General features: G+C 39.9%; 1 pseudogene; it reads left to right on the forward strand.

Annotated features, from left to right (window-relative positions):
- The first annotated feature begins 8,394 nt into the window (after positions 1–8,394).
- LOC127687784 (40S ribosomal protein SA-like) lies at positions 8,395–9,303 on the forward strand (annotated as a pseudogene).
- The last annotated feature ends 10,128 nt before the right edge of the window (positions 9,304–19,431 follow it).

Here is a 19,431-nt window from a genome sequence, read left to right on the forward strand (position 1 = left end):
TTTATTCCATTACTTGACATAATTCTTGAAACTCTATCTGAAATTTCCCAGGAAACAAACTGGAGTGGATGAGCTACATAAGCTACAATGAGAGCATTAACTACAACCAGTCTCTTAAAATTAGATTCTGCATAACTAGAGACACATCCAAGAACCTGTATTTCCTGCAGTGAAACTCTGGGATGAACAAGAACACAGCTACATATTACTATGTGTTAGTCCAGACATAAACCTCCTTGAAGCAACATTGAACCAACAGGGGGCATGCAGCATACACCAAGAACAGAAAATCTACTCTAAAGTAGGTTAAAAATGATTCTTGCCCAAAATAATGGCACCATACTCCTGTTGTACAGTGAGACACACTCGTGTTAAGATATTCAGTTAATATAATGCACAGAGCCTAATGAAACTACCTAATCTATACCCAGAATTCTTCAGTGGCATCAGTGCCTGAAGGTTTCACATCCTATTTCAAAGCCCAGAAGACATTTACCATATTTCTGAAGGTTAAACTATTATTAGAAATCCTAGAGCCTCTGATTCCACATTGGTATTCAGAACCCCAGGGGCCATGACATTTTTCTGAATTCCAGAAACCTAAAGGCAACTTGAAAATCCCAGAGGTGACTCAGTCCACATAAACCTCAGAAGAGGCTCCTTATTGGACCTGAAACCTCCCTGGCTACTAGAAGAACAGGCAACTAAAAAGGAAGACTAGAATAGAAAAAATGTAAAGAGAAAATTAGTTATCAAAAATAAACTCAGAAACTGGCACCTGAATTTTAATAATCCCATAGCCAAATGTCTAGAGGCCAGCGTAAAACAAAAAAGAAACAGGAAGGTATGGTAACACTAGAGCTTGGACATCCAACTATAATGACTCCACCAGATACCAACACAACTGAAATACAAGCAAATGACCTTCAATGTAACCTTATTAAGGTTTTAAAGTCCTTTAAAGAAGTAATGCATAATGCCCTAAGAGAAATCCAGTAAAAGGATTTCTCCCTCCATTCCACCCTTTCCCTCCCTCTTCTTCCCTGCTTCCCTCCCTCCCTCTCTCTCTCTCTCTCTCTCTCTCTCTCTCTCTCTCTCTCTCTCTCTCTATCTCTCTCTCTCTCTCCCCCCTCCACCTCCTCCTCTTCCTTGTCTTCATCCTCATCCTCCTCATCCCTTCTTCCTTGCAAGGCAGAAGATAATGTAAAAATTGGTGATTTGATATCATGCTGATAGCAGAGAGAGTCCCAGTGTCAGGTATGGGTGATTTATGGAGTCAAAACCCCTGATTAGAAAAAAAAACAAAAACAAAAAACAATAAAACAAAAAACTCAATTGCCTGGCCCAAGCACAAATGCCCTATGAAGAATCTCTGAACTAATAACTCTTTATTTTTATTTTTATTTTACTCATTCATATATCAGACTACTCACTATTCATCTAATGGTCACTCCCTTCCACAACACTCTCTCTTGCCCCATGCCCTTCTCCTATAAGCAGCTGGGATACCTCTTCATATCACTCCATATTCTGACAATTCATGTCACTGGAAGGTGAAGCACTTCATCTCCCTGTAAGGATATGCATGTCATTCAATTTAGAAGAACACTACCTACATACAGGCAAAAGATTTTGAGAATGCCCCCATTCAAGTTCTGAACCCATACGAAGACCAAGCTGCACGTGTGTCTCATATGAATGGGGAACCCTACATCCAACATGTAGGCTTCTGTATATGTGCTTTGTTTGAAGGTTCAGATTCTGAGAGCCCCATGGATCAAGGTAAGTTGACTCTACTGGGCTTCATGTTGAGTTTCTATACTATTCAGGGGACCAAATTGTTCCTCTTATTCTATTATAAGAGCCCTCAACAGCAGCAGCAGCTCGTTCAGTTCAGGGGAAGGTCCACCACCAGTGGAACCAAGGTGACAGGGTCCTGGCAGGCCCGGCGCCTGCTACCACTAACCATCGCTGGCCAGCCGGGCTGCAAGCTGCAGAGTTACAGCACTTTTCACCACACTGAAGCCACATCAGAACTCTGCCTCCCACCAGTCAGTTATGAGAGCCTTTCCACCATCTTGGTTCTGGAACACCAGAGAGAACTGACAGCTGGAGGAATGCAGACTTAGCGCGAGGCCAACATCATGGGGGTCTAAGCCCAACAGGCATTGGCTTGCACCCAGGCCCTGGTCTGTTTGGAGGGCCATCAGTGTGCCAACCCGACCAGGATGTTGTTTACCCGGCAGTCTGTCCCAGCATTTAAAGGAAGCACACTCCGCCATTTTGGCTACTGGATGCCAGAGAGTTCTAGCAGGCAAAGCCAGCTAACAGTCATAGCCCAAGGCCAACATCGCGGGGGTCTAAGCCTGACAGGCATTGGACTGCACCCAGGTTCTGGGCTGTCCAGTGGGCTATCTGTGTGCCAACCCGGCCAGGAGGTTATCACCCCTGCAAACTGTCCCGGGACTTGCAGGGGGCACACACAGCTATCTTGGCTACCTGACAGAACCAGTTAGCAGTCATAGCCCGAGGTGAACATTGCTTGGGCCTAAGCCTATCAGGCTTTTGCCTAGACTCAGGGCCTGAGCAGCTAGGCTAGCCTTGTGTACACCAACCCAGTTGGGGGATTGGCTGCATGGCAGAGTGATCAGCACTCAGAAAAGGTCCCCACAGCATACACCATCAGCGCTCCCTGAAGGAGTAAACAGGCAACACCTGGTTCAGAGAGACAATCTGTGGCAAGGCTTACTAGGGCTCCAAGGGCACCTAAGAGGAGGGCAGCACATCAGCAATCTGCAACAGGGGAAACCCAGCCATCCAGTGTTGCAAAAATAGCCTTATAGCCTCCCACAAGGCTCAAACACCAGTCAGAGACAAGACCAACTAACACCAGAGATAACAAGATGGCAAAAATCGAGGGGGTCTCAGCACAACAGGCTTAGTAGGAATGCTACCAACAGAAATCTAGGCAATATGGCAGCCTCTGAACCAAACTTTCCAACAACAGCAAGTCATGGATACCCCAACATACCAGAAAAACAAGATTTGGATTTAAAATCACCAGTCATGATGCTGCTAGAGGAACATAAAAAGGACATAAATGAATCTCTTAAAGAAATACAGGGGAACATGAATAAGCTAGAAACCCATATAATGAAAACACAAAAAACACTTAAAGAAATTCAGAAGAATAAGGTTGAAGAGAGAAGCCAATAAAGAAGAAATGCAAAAAAAAAAAAAAAAAAAAAAAAAAAAAAAAAAAAAAAAAAAAAAACTTAAGGAAATGCAGGAGAAAGTGAGTCAAATGGCAGAAGTCATGAAAGAGAAAATACAAAAATTCTCTTAAAGAATTAAAGGAAAACACAAACAGACAAATGAGGGAGCTGAGCAAAACCATCCTGGAGCTAAAACAGACGTAGAAACAACTAAGAAATCACAAAGGGAGACAACTTTGGAGATAGAAAACCTTGGGAAGAAATCAGGGACCATAGATGCAAATACAAACAACAGAATACAAGAGATGGAAGAAAGAATCTCAGATGCCAAAGATACCATAGAAATCACTGACTCAACAGTCAAAGAAAATGCAAAATGCAAAAAGCTTGTATCCCAGAATATCCAGGAAATCCAGGACACAATGAGAAGACCAAATCTAAGGATTATAGGCATAGATGAGAGTGCAGATTTACAACTTAAAGGGCCAGCAAATATGTTCAATGAAATTATGGAAGAAAACTTCCCTAACCTAAAGAAAGAGATGCCCATGAATATATAAGAAGCCCACAGAACTCCAAACAGACTGGACCTGAGCAGAAATACCTCTTGTCACATAATAATCAAAACCCCAAATGTACTAAACAAAGAAAGAATATTAAAGGCAGTAAGAGAAAAAGGCCAAGTAACATATAAAGGAAGACCTATCAGAATCACACCAGACTTCTCACCAGAGACCATGAAAGCTAGAAGATCCTGGCCAGATCTCATGCGGACTCTAAGAGAACACAAATATCAGCCAAGATCACTAAACCCAGCAAAACTCTCAATCACCATAGATGGAGAAACCAAGATATTCCATGACAAAACCAAATTTATACAATATCTTTCCACAAACTCAGTCCTGCAAAGAAGAATGGGAGGAAAACTCCAATACAAAGAGGGAAACTACAACCTGGAAAAAGCAAGATAGTAACCTTCTTTCATCAAACCCAAAAGAAGATAACCACCCAAATATAAAGATCAAAACATCAAAAATGACAGGAAGTAATAATTACTATTCCTTAATATCTCTTAACATCAATGGACTCAATTCCCCAATAAAAATACATAGATTAACAGACTGGATAAGGAAACAATACCCTAAAATTTGCTGCATACAGGAAACACACCTCAGTGTCAAAGACAAACACTACCTTAGAGTAAAAGGCTGGAAGACAATTTTACAAGCCAATGGTCTCAAGAAATGAGCTGGAGTAGCATTTCTAATATCAGGTAAAATAGACTTTCAACCTAAAGTCATCAAAATAGACACAGAAGGACACTTCTTGCTGGTCAAAGGAAAAATCCACCAAAAAGAGCTCTCAATTCTGAACATCTATGCAAAAAATGCAAGGGTACCCTCATTTTAAAAGAAACTTTACTAAAGCTCAAAGCACACATTGCACCTAACACAAAAATTGTGGGTGACTTCAACACTCCACTTTCCTCAATGGATCTATAGGAAAACAGAAACTAAACAGGGACACAGTAAAACTAATTGAAGCTTTGGACCAATTGGATTTGATTGATATTTATAGAATATTTCACCCTAAAGCAAAAGAATATGCCTTTTTCTCAGCACCTCATTATACCTTCTCCAAAATCTACCACATAATTGGTCACAAGAGAGACTTCAACAAATATAAGAAGATCGAACATTTCCCATGCCTCCTATCAGATCACTATGGAGTAAGAGTGGTCTTCAATAGCAACAAAAAACACAGAAAGCCCACATACACATTGAGGCTGAATAATACTCTACTCAATGACACCTTGGCCAAAGAAGAAATAAAAAAATAAATCAAAGACTTTTTAGAATTTAATGAAAATGAAGGCACAACATACCCAAATCTTTGGGACACAATGAAATCAGTGCTAAGAGGAAAACTCATAGCCCTGAGTGCCTCCAAAAAGAAACAGGAAGGAACTAGAAGTTTAAAGACACACATGAAAGCACTGGAACAAAAAGAAGCCACTTCACCCAGGAGGAGTAGAAGACAGGAAAACATCAAACTCAGGGCTGAATTCAATCATGTGGAAACAAAGAGAACCATACAAAGAATCCATGAATCCAGGATCTGGTTCTTTGAGAAAATCAACAAGATAGATAAACCCTTGGCCAGACTGACCAAAGGGCACAGAGAAAGTATCCAAATTAACAAAATTAGAAAGGAAAAGGGGGATATAACAACAGAAACTGAGGAAATCCAAAAAATTATTAGATCCTACTACAAAAGCCTATACTGTACATAACTCGAGAATCTGGAGGAAATGAACAATTTCCTAGACAGATACCAAATACCAAAATTAAATTAGGACCCAATAGATCATCTAAACAGTCCCATAACCCCTAAAGAAATAGAAGCAGTCATAGAAAGTCTTCCAACCAAACAAACACAGGACTAGATGGTTTCAGTGCAGCATTCTGTCAGACTTTCAAAGAAGACCTAACACCAACACTCTTCAAACTATTCTACAAAATAGAAATAGAAGGAACACTACCCAACTCCTTCTACAAAGCCACAATTTCACTTATACCAAAACCACACAAAGATCCAGCAAAGAAAGAGAACTTCAGACCAATTTCCCTGATGAACATCGATGCAAAAATACTCAATAAAATTCTTGCCAACCGAATCCAAAACACATAAAAATGATCATCCACCATGATCAAGTAGGCTTTATCCCAGGGCTGCAGGGATGGTTCATTATATGGAAATCCATCAATGCAATCCACTACATAAACAAACTCAAAGAAAAAACCACATGGTCATTTCATTGGATGTAAAAAAAAAGCATTTGATAAAATTCAGCATCCTTTCATGCTAAAAGTCTTGGAAAGAACAGGAATTCAAGGCCCATACCTAAACATAGTAAAAGCAGTATACAGCAAACCGGTAGCCAACATCAAACTAAATGGAGAGAAACTTGAAGCAATCCCACTAAAATCAGGGACTAGACAAGGCTGCCCCCTCTCTCCTTATCTCTTCAATATTATACTTGAGGTACTAGTTTGGGCAATTCAAAAACATAAGGAGGTCAAAGGGATAGAAATTGAAAAGGAAGAAGTCAAACTATCACTATTTGCAGATGATATGATAGTCTACCTAAGTGACCCAAAAAACTCCACTAGAGAACTCCTATAGCTGATAAACAACTTCAGCAAAGTGGCAGGTTATAAAATCAACTGAAGCAAATCAGTAGCCTTCCTATACTCAAAAGATAAGCTGGCTGAGAAAGAAATTAGGGAAATGACACCCTTCACAATAGCCAGAAACAGTATAAAGTACATTGGTGTGACTCTGTCCAAACAAGTGAAAGATCTGTATGACAAGAACTTCAAGACTCTGAAGAAGGAAATGGAAGAATACCTCAGAAAATGGAAAAATCTCCCATGCTCATGGATTGGCAAGTTTAATATAGTTAAAATGGCCATTTTGTCAAAAGTAATATGCAGATTCAATGCAATACCCATCAAAATCCAAATTCAGTTCTTCTTAGAGTTAGAAAGAGAAATTCTCAAATTCATCTGAAATAACAAAAAAAAAAAAAAGCAGGATAGCTAAAACTATTCTCAACAACAAAAGAAATTCTGGGGGAATCAGTATCCCTGACCTCAAGCAATACTACAGAGCAATAGAAATGCCAATCAAAACAACCCTGAGATTTCACCTTACACCAGTTAGAATGGCTAAGATTAAAAACTCAGGAGACAGCAGGTGTTGTTGAGGATGTGGAGAAAGAGGAACACTCCTCCACTGCTAGTGCGGTTGCAAATTGGTACAACCACTCTGGAAATCAGTCTGGCGGTTCCTCAGAAAACTGGGCACGTCACTTCTGGACGATCCTGCTGTATCACTCCTGAGCATATTCCCTAAGGATTCCCCAGTAGGTAATAAGGATACATGCTATACTATGTTCATAGCAGCCCTACTTTTACTAACCAGAACCTGGACAGAATCCAGGTATCCCTCAACGGAAGAATGGATGCAAAAAATTTGGTATATATACACAATAGAGTACTATTCAGCCATCAGAAACAATGAATTCATGAAATTCTTAGAAAAATGGATGGAGCTGGAGAACATCATACTAAGTGAGGTAACCCAGTCTCAAAAGATTAATCATGGTATGCACTGACTAATAAGTAGATATTAGCCTAGAAAATTGGAATACTCAAAACATAATCCATACATCAAATGATGTACAAGAAGAATGGAGGAGTGGCCTGGTTCTGAAAAGACTCAGTGTAGCAGTATAGGGCAAAACCAGAACAGGGAAGTGGGAAGTGGTGGATGGGAGAAAAGGGGGAGGGAAGAGGGCTTATGGGACTTTTGGAGATTGGGGGGCCAGATAAGGGGAAATCATTTGAAATGTAAGTAAAAATTATATCGAATTAAAAAAAAAGGCCAAGATGTTGTGATACTGAGGACCAGGTGATGCCTCTTCAAAGATCCAAAGGACACTGACATGGTAACATGCCTCCTTTAGAGGGTTCCTTGCCTCTTGGGCAATGTGGACTATTCTTGGGACTTGGGATGGACTCTGAGCCAAATTCCTAAGAAGTGAGTGAGACAGTGCTGTGCTGTGGCCTGCTAGAGGAATCCAAAGGCCAAGAGTTGAGAAATGGTTTCTTGGACCATTCAAATGGATGGTGAAAGCTTTGTGATGGTGCCATCCCTATGAGTGAGCTTACTGTGAGATTATTCAAGACAGATGCTGTATTCAAATGCATGCTTTAGCTTTTGTAAGTTGGGTAGTGATTCCTCTCTGTCACTGATAGGGAGATTGAGCTTCCTGTGGGTTAATTAAATCATCCTAGATCACATAGTTATTAAGTAGTACTCCCACCTTCACTACAGAACCAAGACTATGAATCGAGTACATATATTCACAGCTTTCTTTAGCAAGGAGGCCATTAAGCTGAAAGAAAGATTAGCCAATTTCATGACACCTCTTCACTTCTGTTATGCTGGCAATTATACCATCAATTCTTTGTGAGGAGTGCTATAGGGTAAAGCACCCATTAACTGCCTATCTACCTTAAAATACATTCTCTGTGTTTTCCATGCTGCCCAGGGACAGGTCCATATGGCATTGTTCTTGATTCCCACAGCAACTTAAAGGGAACCTTACACAATGTCCAGAGCCCTTGATGTTTTGCAGATGAAGGGGGAGGATGTCCTCAAATTCCTTGCTGTAGGAATCTACTGAGATGGCACTAACCTTGACTTTCAGATGGAGCAGTATATCTACCATCTACAAAAGGAAAAATACGGTTATCTGCATCATGAATCTGAAGAGGAACAGAAGTTGCTGCTCAAAGCTAATACTGATGTTAGTGTCATCTCCTCCAGGAACATTGGCCTCCAAGCTATGCTGAAGTTTGCTGCTGCCACAAGAGCCACTCCCATTGCTGGCCTCTTCACCCCTGGAACCATCACTAACCAGATCTAAGATGCCTTCAGGGATCCATGGCTTCTAGTGGTGATTGACCCAGACCTGACCACCACCCCCGACAGAGGCCTCTTATGACAGCCTGCCGATGATTGCTCCATGTAACACAGATTCTCCCCTGCACTATGCAGACATTCCAATCCTATGCAAAAGCAAGCGAGCACACTCCTGGGGTCTAATGAGGTGGCTGCTGTCCCGGGAAGTACTCTGCATGGGAGGTACTATCTCTGGTGAACACCCATGGGAGGTTAGGCCTGATCTTCACTTCTGCAGAGATCATCAAGGAGGAGCAGGCTGTTGCTGAGAAGGCTGTGACCAAGGAGGAATTTCATGGTGAATGGACTGCACCAGCTCCTGAGTTTCTTCCTGAGGTTTCCTGAGGTGGCTGACTGGTCTGAGGGGATACAGGTACTCTCTGTGCCCATCCAGCAGTTCTCCACTGAAGACCAGAGTGCTCTGACAGCCACAGAGGACTGGTCAGCAGCTCTCAGAAAGTAGGCCCCTGAAAGGATTGGTGCCACCACTGAGTGGTCCAGAGCTCCTCTGCAGGAGGAAAGGGGGGAAAAGGGGGAAGAAAAAGAAAGTTTCTAAAAGCTGGGAAAAATGCATTCTCTGCTATAGAAACCAAGATTATTTTCTCTTTTTACATTCTTCTAGTTGGAAAACAAATTTAGTCAGAACTAGGTCAACTAGTGCTTCATGGTTCTGAAAATCAAGCCTGGTGTGTCACTATGAAAATCAGATGACATCCAGTCCAATCTAGACACGGTCATCATCTCTCTTCAGTGGAGTAAAGCTGTTTAATCTTGGTGAGATTTGTCCTAAGATCTGAATATATTACACTGTGTTGTATTAATCATTCCATAGGGAAAGTAAATGAAAATAACCAATTGTCCCAGCTAAAGAGTCCCAGGGAAACAAAAGGTACTCTGTTCACCACTTTTCATTTGTCTTGGCAAATAGTGGCAATAACAATACCTTGTGTTTAGACAGCTTCTTTATTCTAGACAATTCTAAGTTTTCATGCATTAGAGTAGCCTATGGTAATAGGCTTGGCTAGGAAAAACAAATGCTATTTGTTCCACATTAAGACACAAAAAATTAGACAATAAAAATGGAGCCCTCAATGTCCATCCAGTGTTTGGATGTGGGTGTATGTACATGTCTGAGTTAAAGACTGGTCATGGCCTATCAGAAGACAGTTATGTCATTCTTCTCTCTGCAAGCACAGTAGAGTATAAATAATAGTGTAAGCTATTCTTGCTTGCCCATGGGATGGGTCTAATGTCTGGACCTCTTTTAGGTAAGCAATCACCACTGCCTATGCTTCATCTTTAGTGACAGTATTTCTTGGAGATAATCTAAATTTGGGATTGAAAGTTTATGGATTGGTTTGTGTCTTTACATTTGGGGCTTCTTTAGGTTCAAACCCACCAATATAGTATTTCATAGTTAAGGTCATCCCCATTGAATTTTGAGAACTTACTGTAACCTAGACCTCAGTCTCATCTTGTAGGTATCCCCCCCCACTCCTCAAAACCTATAGTTGCATATATCCATTGATTTTCTAGCTATTAAAATATATCTGCTGTCCTGCTGCACACATGATTCTAAATCTTCCATTAACATCACCATAGCCCTTCTCTCCCAGCTGCATCTCTCCATCTGTCTCTTATGACTATTTTCTAATTCTAAGTGAGAGTCAGAATTTCTCCCCCAAGTCTTCCTTTTTGGTGAGCTTCTTCTGTTCTGTGGAGTGTAATATAATACCTTTATTTTATGTCTTTTATAAACTTGTAAGTGAATACATAACACACCTAGTCCAGATTATTTCTGGACTAGGTTATTTCACTCAGGATATTTTTGAGTTCTCACCTTTTGTCTGAAAAATTCATGGTGTCTTGTATTTTAATAACTGTCCTGAACTGTATTTCATTGTTTAATTGGACATTTTATTTGTCCATTCTTCAATTAAGGACATATAGGTTGTTTTCCCTTACTGTCTGTTACAAGTAAACTAGCTATGAAAATAGTTGAGCAAGTGTTTTGTGGGTTGTTGGAGCATCATTGGGGTATAATCCCAGGAGCAATATAACATGTTCTTGAGGTAGAACTATTCCAAGTTTTCTGAGAAGACAATAAATTCTAATCCAAATTGGTTGTGGTGGTAGGTACTCCTTTCAGAAATTATGAAGTGTTCCTGTTGTTCCATATCCTAACCAGTGTGGTACCACTTTTTTATTATCTTAACCATCCTGATGGCTGCATAAATGAAAGTCAGAGATGTTTTGGTTTTTACTTCCCTGAAAATTATAACTTTGAACATCTGTTTAAGTATGTCTTTACCACTTGAGTATTCTCTAATGAGAATTTTCTACCCTATTTTTATTGGGTTATTTAAGTTGTTGATTAGTGTTGATAGTAATCTATTGACAGTGTCCTTTGAGCTACAGAAGCTTTGCAATTTCATGAGTTTCCATTTATGAACTGTTGAACGTGGAGCCTGAGGCTTTGGTATTTTGTTCAGAAAATTGTCTACTGTATTATGAGTATTTTTCAACTTCTGTTGTAGAGATAAAATAAACCAAGTTTTATGTTGAGTTCCTTGATCCACCTGAAACTCAATTTTATGCAAAGTGATGAGAATGTACCTTTCTTCATCCTTCTACATATACAGGTAGTAAAGCGCCATTTGCTGAAGATGCATTATATTCCTTTTAACAAAGCAATATACAGATACAATATAATCTCTATCAAAATAGTAGCACAATTTTTCTAGACATTGAAATAGAATTCCTCAACTTTATATGGAAACCAAAAAACCCAGAATAACAAAAACAATCCTGAACAATGAAGAACTTTCAGGGGAACCACCATCCCTGAACTCAAGCTCTACTACAGAGCAAAAAGATAAAAGTAGCATGAAATTTGTATAGAACCAGAAATGTTCACCAATGGAATCAAGACACAGACTTAAAATGAAACCCACAAAATAGTGGACACTTGATATATGGTAAAAAGCCAAAGCCATACAATTGAAAAATGAAAGCATATTCAACAAATGGTACTGGACAACCTGGATATCCATCTGTATAAAAAGGAAAAGAGATCCATCCTTATCACCTTATATGTAACTGTAGTTCAGATGGATTCAGTATATCAACATAAAACTGGATATATTATATCTCTACAAGTGAAATTGAGAAAAATCATTGGAATCTAGCTCAATGTCTAATACAGTAGACAATATCCTGAATTGAAAAACAATGCCTCACACTCTGAGAGCATTAGTTGATTAATATGACCTCATGAAACTACAAAGCTTCTGTAACCCAAAGGCCAATGTCCATAAGTTATAGTTAGTAGGCAACAACAAAGCAAATAACCCAACTTTAAAAGGCGTACATAACAAAACAGAATTCTCAAGAGAGAAATCTCAAATGGAGAAGAATCACCTAAACAGATGTTCAAAGTCCTAATCTTTCAGGGGAATGAAATTCAAAACATGACTGAGTTCGGTTTGGCATCCATCTCAATGACTAACAGGAAAAACTCAAGAGGTAGCATGTGTTGGCAATGATATAGCAAGGGGAGAAATTCTTCATTTATGATGTGAGTGCATATGTGTACAACTACGTTGAATAATAATTTGGTGGTTTCTCACAAATTCTTGGTGCCGTTGCTTGTTTTCATTTTCCATAAAGCTTCATGCACACATTTGGAAAAAGTTCATGAAGGAGTTCTTCAGGAAGGAAAAATTTTTATGAGGTTTAATGACACTCTACTGAATAGTCTCATTGTTTCCTGAACTGGGCATACCTCTCACTGTGGACAAAGATAAGAATAGTCATACTTAGGGAGCAAAAGCAGGGCAAAAATGATGTTCTTATAATCTTCGTTTTTGATCTATGATCTGAGTATCACAGAGACATTCTTGAGAGCTTCATTTCATCCAGATTTTCAAACTTTGTTGAGTATAAACTCTTGTAGTTGGATCTGATGTTTTTTTTTTTTTAATTTTCTCAGTTTCTATTATTCTATCTCCCTTTTCATTTGTGATTTTATTTATTTGGATACTGTCTCTGTGCCCTTTGGTTTGTCTGGATAAGGGTTTTTCTATCGTGTTGCTCTTCTCAAAGAACCAGCTCCTGGTTGTGTTGATTCTTTTTATGGATTTTTTTCCTAATTGTTTTATTTCAGCCCTGAGATTGATGATTTTCTGCCTTCTACTCCTCTTGCGTGTATTAGCTTCTTTCTGTTCTAGAGCTTTCAAGTGTGCTTTTAAGCTGCTAGTGTATGATCTATCCAGTTTAGTTTCAGAAACATTCAGAGCAGAAGATGGAAAAAACTCCCATGCTCATGGATTAGCAGGATTAATATAGTGAAAATGGCCATCTTGCCTAAAGCAGTATACATATTTAATGCACTTCCCATAAAAATTCCAACTAAATACTTCACATAGTTAGAAAGAATAGTCCTCAAATTCAGCTGTAATAACATAAAACCCAGACTAGCAAAAACTATTTTCAACAGTAAAAGAAATTCATCAGGAATCATATCTCCAAACTCAAACAATACAACAAAGCAATAGTGTTAAAAACTGCATGCTATTGGTACAGTGACAGGCAAGTAGATCAATGGAATAGAACTGAAGACCCAGAAATGAAGCCACACACCTATTTGTGGCTTCACTTGATTTTCACAAAGAAGCAAAAACCATCCAGTAGAAAAAAGATAAACTTTTCAGCAAATGGTGCTGGCTCAACTAGCAGATAGCATGGAGAAGAATGCAGAAGAATCAATCCATTCTTATATCCTTGGATTAAGCTCAAGTCCAAGTAGATCAAGGACCTCCACATAAAACCAGACATTTTGGAACTAATAGAAAAGAAACTGGAGAAGAGCTTTGAACACATGGGAATAGGGGAAAAATCCTGAAGAGAACATCAGTAGTCTATGCTCTAACATCAAGAATTCACAAATGTGAACTCACAAAATTACAAATGTTCTGTAAAGAAAAGGACATTGTCAAAAGGAGAAAAATGGCAAGCAACAAATTGGGAAAAGGTCTTTACCATCCCTATAGCCAACCGAAGGTTAATATCCAATATATACAAAGAATTCAAGTAGTTAGACTCCAGAAAACCAAATAATCCTATTAAAAATCGGGGTACAGAGCCAAACAAACAATTTTCACCTGATGAATATAAAATGGCTGAAAAGCAGCTAAAGAAATGTTCAACATCCTTTTTTTTTGAATGCTGAATATTTTATTAATATGCTGAATCTCCAGTTGTGATCCCTCGTGGCAGTGGAGCACTATGTGAAGGAGTCAGCTTCTTACTCAATTTCTGACACAGAATTATGGTTACTAAGGTCCCTGGGGTCTTCCAGATTGGGGACCTTGTGGTGGGCCTTGTGCATTTCCTGGCTGAGGGGGTCTTTGCTGAGGGCCTCCTTGTGGTCTTTGGCCTTGAGCTGATCCCTGCTGTGGATTTCCTTGTTGGAGTTGTTCTTCAGTTGATTCCTGCTCCTCACGTTCTTGTGGGGGTGGGCCTTGAGGAGGTTTCTGCTGTGGGCCCCCTTGTTGGGGTGGACCTTGAGGTTTCTGCTGTGGGCCTCCCTGTTGGGGTGGGCCTTGAGGAGGTTTCTGCTGTGGCCCTCCCTGTTGTGATGGGCCTTGAGGAGGTTTCTGCTGTGGGCCTCCCTGTTTGGGTGGGCCTTGAGGAGGTTTCTGCTGTGGGCCTCCCTGTTGGGGTGGGCCTTGAGGAGGTTTCTGCTGTGGGCCTCCTTGTTGGGGTTGTCCTTGAGGAGATCCCTGCTGCTGGCCTCCTTGTGGAGGTGGGCCTTGAGGAGGTTTCTGCTGTGGGCCTCCCTGTTTGGGTGGGCCTTGAGGAGGTTTCTGCTGTGGGCCTCCCTGTTGGGGTGGGCCTTGAGGAGGTTTCTGCTGTGGGCCTCCTTGTTGGGGTTGTCCTTGAGGAGATCCCTGCTGCTGGCCTCCTTGTGGAGGTGGGCCTTGAGGAGGTCTCTGCTGTGGGTCTGCTTGTGGGATTGTTCAACATCCTTAATCATCAGGGAAATGCAAATCAAAACAACTCTGAGATTTTCCTCTCACTTGTCAGAATGCCCAAGATTAAAAAAAAAAAAACCTCAAAACAAAAAAAAAAACAAAACTCATCTTCTCTAGCTGATGGAGCAGAGAGGCAGCACCAGGTTCTTAGATATCCCGAGTTTAAGATCTCTGGGGGGTGCAAACCGCCAGGGGTCTGCCTTCGCCCAGGACCTGGGTAGATCAGTGGTTCATCTGTGTGACAACCGGTAGTGGGTCCTGTGCCCTACATGGTGATCAACACTTGGAGTGACTCCCCACTGCCATCTTCGCTCCATGACAGAGCAGATGGGGAGCACCCTGTTCACTGAGACAACCCAAATATAACATTGCTTGGAGCAAGAAACAGCAGGGCTCCAACAGCACAAAAGAGGAGGGCAGCACATCAGCAATCTGTGCCAGGGGAAACCCAGTCATCCTCTGTTGCAGAAATAGCTTTACAGGCTCACAGGAGATTGAAGCACCAGCCAATGACAGCAAGACTAATACCAGTGAGAACTAGATGGCAAAAGGAAAATGAAGGAATGTTACTAACTGAAATCAAGGCAATATGGCAGCATTTGAACCCAATTCTCTGACAACAGCAAGTCCTGGATACCCTAACACACCAGAAAAACAAGATTTGGATGTAAAACCACTGGTCATGATGCTGTTACAGGAACACATGAAGGACATAAATAAATCTCTTGAAGAAATTCAGGAAAAAACGGATCAAACATTAGAAGCCCTTACAAGGGAAACACAAAAACCATTTAAAGAAATTCAGGAGAATATGGGTCAAAAGATGGAAGCCAATAAGGAAGAAATCCAAAAATCACTTAAAGAAACACAGGAGAACATTGGTCAACAGACAGAAGTCAAGAAAGAGGAAACACAAAAATCTCTTAAAGAATTACAGGAAAACACAAACAAGCAAGTGAAGGAACTGAACAAAACCATCCAGGATCTAAAAACAGAAGTAGAAACAACTAAGAAATTGCAAAGGGAGACAATTTGGAGATAGAAAACCTTGGGAAGAAATCAGGGGCCATAGATGCAAATGTCAACAACAGAATATAAGAGATAGAAGAAAGAATCTCAGATGCTGAAGATACCAGAGAAACCATGACTAAACAGTGAAAGAAAATGCAAAAAGCAAAAAGCTTGTAATCCAAAACATCAAGGAAATCCTGGACACAATGAGAAGACCAAACCTAAGGATTATAGGTATAGATGAGAGTGAAGATATACAACTTAAAGGATCAGCAAATACCTTCAACAAAATTATGGAAGAAAATTTCCCTAACCTAAAGAGAGAGATGCCCATGAATATACAAGAAGCCTACAGAACTCCAAACAGACTGGACCAGAACAGAAATACTTATGGTCACAGAATAATCAAAACCCCAAATGTACTAAACAAAGAGAGATTATTAAAGGCAGTAAGAGAAAAAGGCTAAGTAACATATAAAGGAAGACCTATCAGAATTACACCAGACTTCTTACAAGAGACCATGAAAGCTAGAAGATCCTGGGCAGATCTCATGCAAACACTAAGAGAACATAAATGCCAGCAAAGAGTACTATACCCAGCAAAACTCTCAATCACTATAGATGGAGAAACCAAGATGACAAAATCAAATTTACACAATATCTTTCCACAAACCCAGCCGTATAAAGGATAATGGGAGAAAACACCAATACAAGTAGGGAAACTATGCTCTGGAAAAAGCAAGATAGTAATCTTCTTTCATCAATCCAAACAGAAGATAACCACTCAAATATAAAATTAACATCAAAAATGACAGGAGGCAATAATCACTATTCCTTAATATCTCTTAACATCAATGGATTCAATTCCCCAATAAAAAGACATAGACTAACGGACTGGAAATGTAAACTGGAATCTATATTTTGCTGCATACAGGAAACACACCTCAGTGTCAAAGACAAAAACTACCTTAGAGTGGAAGGCTGGAAGACAATTTTACAAGCAAGGTTTCGGGAAACAAGCAGGAGTAGCCATTCGAATATCAGAAAAAATTGACTTTTAACCTAAAGTCTTCAAAAGAGACACTGAAGGACACTTCTTGCTGGTCAAAGAAAAAAAAAAAAACACCAAGAAGAGCTCTTAATTCTGAACATCTATGCTCCAAATGCAAAGGCACCATCATTAATAATAGAAACTTTATTAAAGCTCAAAGCACACATTGCACCTAACACAATAATTGTGGGTGACTTCAACACCCCACTATCCTCAATAAACCGATCAGGAAAACAGAGACTAAACAGTGACACAATGAAACTAATTGAAGCTTTGGACCAATTGGATTTAACACACACACACACACACACACACACACACACACACACACACACACACATTTTATTCTAAAGCAAAAGAATATGCCAAATATACCTTTACCTTTTTCTCAGCACCTCCTGGTACCTTCTCCAAAAATCGATCATATAATTGATCACAAGACAGACCTCAACAAATATAAGAAGATCGAAATAATCCCATGCCTCCTATCAGATCACTATGGGGTAAAACTGTTCTTCAATAGCAACAAAAACAACAGAAAGCTCACATACACATGAAAACTGAACAATACTATACTCAATGTACCTTGGTTAAGGAAGAAAAGCAGAAAGAAATCAAAGACTTTTTAGAATTTAATGAAAATGAAAACACAACATACCCAAATCTATGGGACACAATGAAAGAGTGCTAAGAGAAAAACTCATAGCCCTGATTGCCTCCTGTAGCCGCCAGCAGCTACATGTAAACCGGGTTACCTGTTGAGAGAATTTTGGGGTCATAGGGAAGAGCGGCGAAAAGAAAGTACGGCTAAGTCAATGTTCACTGATCAAAGCCGTAAACTTTAATGGCGCCGGACCTTTTAACAGTTTGGGCAAACCCTCCCCCCAGACTCCAGGCTGAGTTCCGGTGGAAGTTGTCTAGCTTCTCTTGGAGGTCTTCGTCTTGACTGCTCCGGCAGCTGGGTGGGTCACCTGTTTAATTCAGGAATCCCTATACCAGGAAGAACAATGAACTTAACCTTTACTACGTACGCTCCACCCTAAGTGGAGCAGAATCCTGGCTAACTGGGAGAAGTTAACCTTGACCAAAGTCAAACTCTGACCAAGTGCAAGACTGCCCCAATATGGCTCTGTACATGTCCTCCCTTTTTTTATTAATTTGAACACGAGGAGGTAGAAAACAAGTGGATAAATATCCTTCATAAGAAGGCGGGCCTTAACCAGGAGGGGAAGCATTGACCGTAATTCCTCTTAAATATTGTATAACGTCTTTTTCAGAGGAGGGGTAATAGGCTCCCTTATTATTTTAAGGACAGCCTCTCGACGTTAACCCCTATGTAATTAGGTGTACTTCCTGGGGACTCAGAAGCAGAAATTCACCTCCCCATGCAGTGCTTTGCCTCGCACGTCTCGCTGGTACCCATGTTTGTTCAAAAACAAACACACATAGATCTGAGTTCTATGTGGCTCTCTCTTTGGAGATCCACTTGTGTAAGTTTTGAAGCCAGGGGGGTCTGCAAGTGTCTTTAACAGACATGTAATCTCTCCATCCAGGTGAGCCTGGGTGGAGACAGCCAGTCTGCTTAACAGACAAGGTCAAGAGTTAAAGGTGGAATAGGATTAACTTGTCTCAGAAGTATCCAATTCAGTTGTAAATTAACAACTTTAAGGATCCAAAGCTTGGCCTCTGAGGTGGGAGAGGTAGCCTTGTGAATCAAGAGATATGCTGTTACTTCTCAGGAAAAGTGGAGACTATATGTTAAATTAACACAGCTGGCTGAAGATTGTTAGCCATCTTCAAAATTGGAATCTTCAATATTGGAATTATTTCTAGACCAGTCTATGGTTGAGTCAGCTGAGCACAATAAGGAGAAGAGTCATTTTAACTCTTCTAATTAATTTTTCCTAAGCTAGCATAACAGTCTCTATGTTCTGTCCCACAAAGTCTAAAAGCTTGAAGTTAGGCAATTTATCTAACCTGGGACATTTAACAATTGAGGTAAGTCAAGAACATATATCTAATATAGCTCTTATGTTACCATGGTCTGGGCATTCAGCAAGCACAGTCAGCATATCTTCTGCAGCATTCTGTGGAAAAAACAGAGGACATGCCTTCTCCCCCAATATTAAATCAGGATCATGGCATATGTTAGTAAGTGAATTCCTTCATTTCACCTAGACATCAATATGTCTAATTACAAGATGTCATATACATTTAGCAAGGAGTTTCTTGGGATCCAAATTTTAAAATTTTTTTTTTTTTTAAAAACATGTAAGCATAATTTAAATTATATGCACAGGGACACAATTTCCCCTCTCTTTTTTCTTCCAAGAAGATATTGTTTTATTAATTTAAGTTGGAACACAAAGTATAAACCATAACATAGGCAATAACTATGTAATTATCTAAAATATAGTTGTTTTTTCTGTTAGAGCAGTTGTAACTAGACAGCCTAAAAATGAATCATTAGTCACATGTACATATTTTTTTAATCTTTTAAATTAGAAATATGAATATCATTTATCTGTAATAACTAAGTCTTCTAGGATTAACACCATTACGTGGTAGAGGTAGAAATTGAGGACAT

Source organism: Apodemus sylvaticus, chromosome 6 (genome assembly GCF_947179515.1).
Source record: "Apodemus sylvaticus chromosome 6, mApoSyl1.1, whole genome shotgun sequence".
In the NCBI taxonomy this organism is placed as follows: Eukaryota; Metazoa; Chordata; class Mammalia; order Rodentia; family Muridae; genus Apodemus; species Apodemus sylvaticus.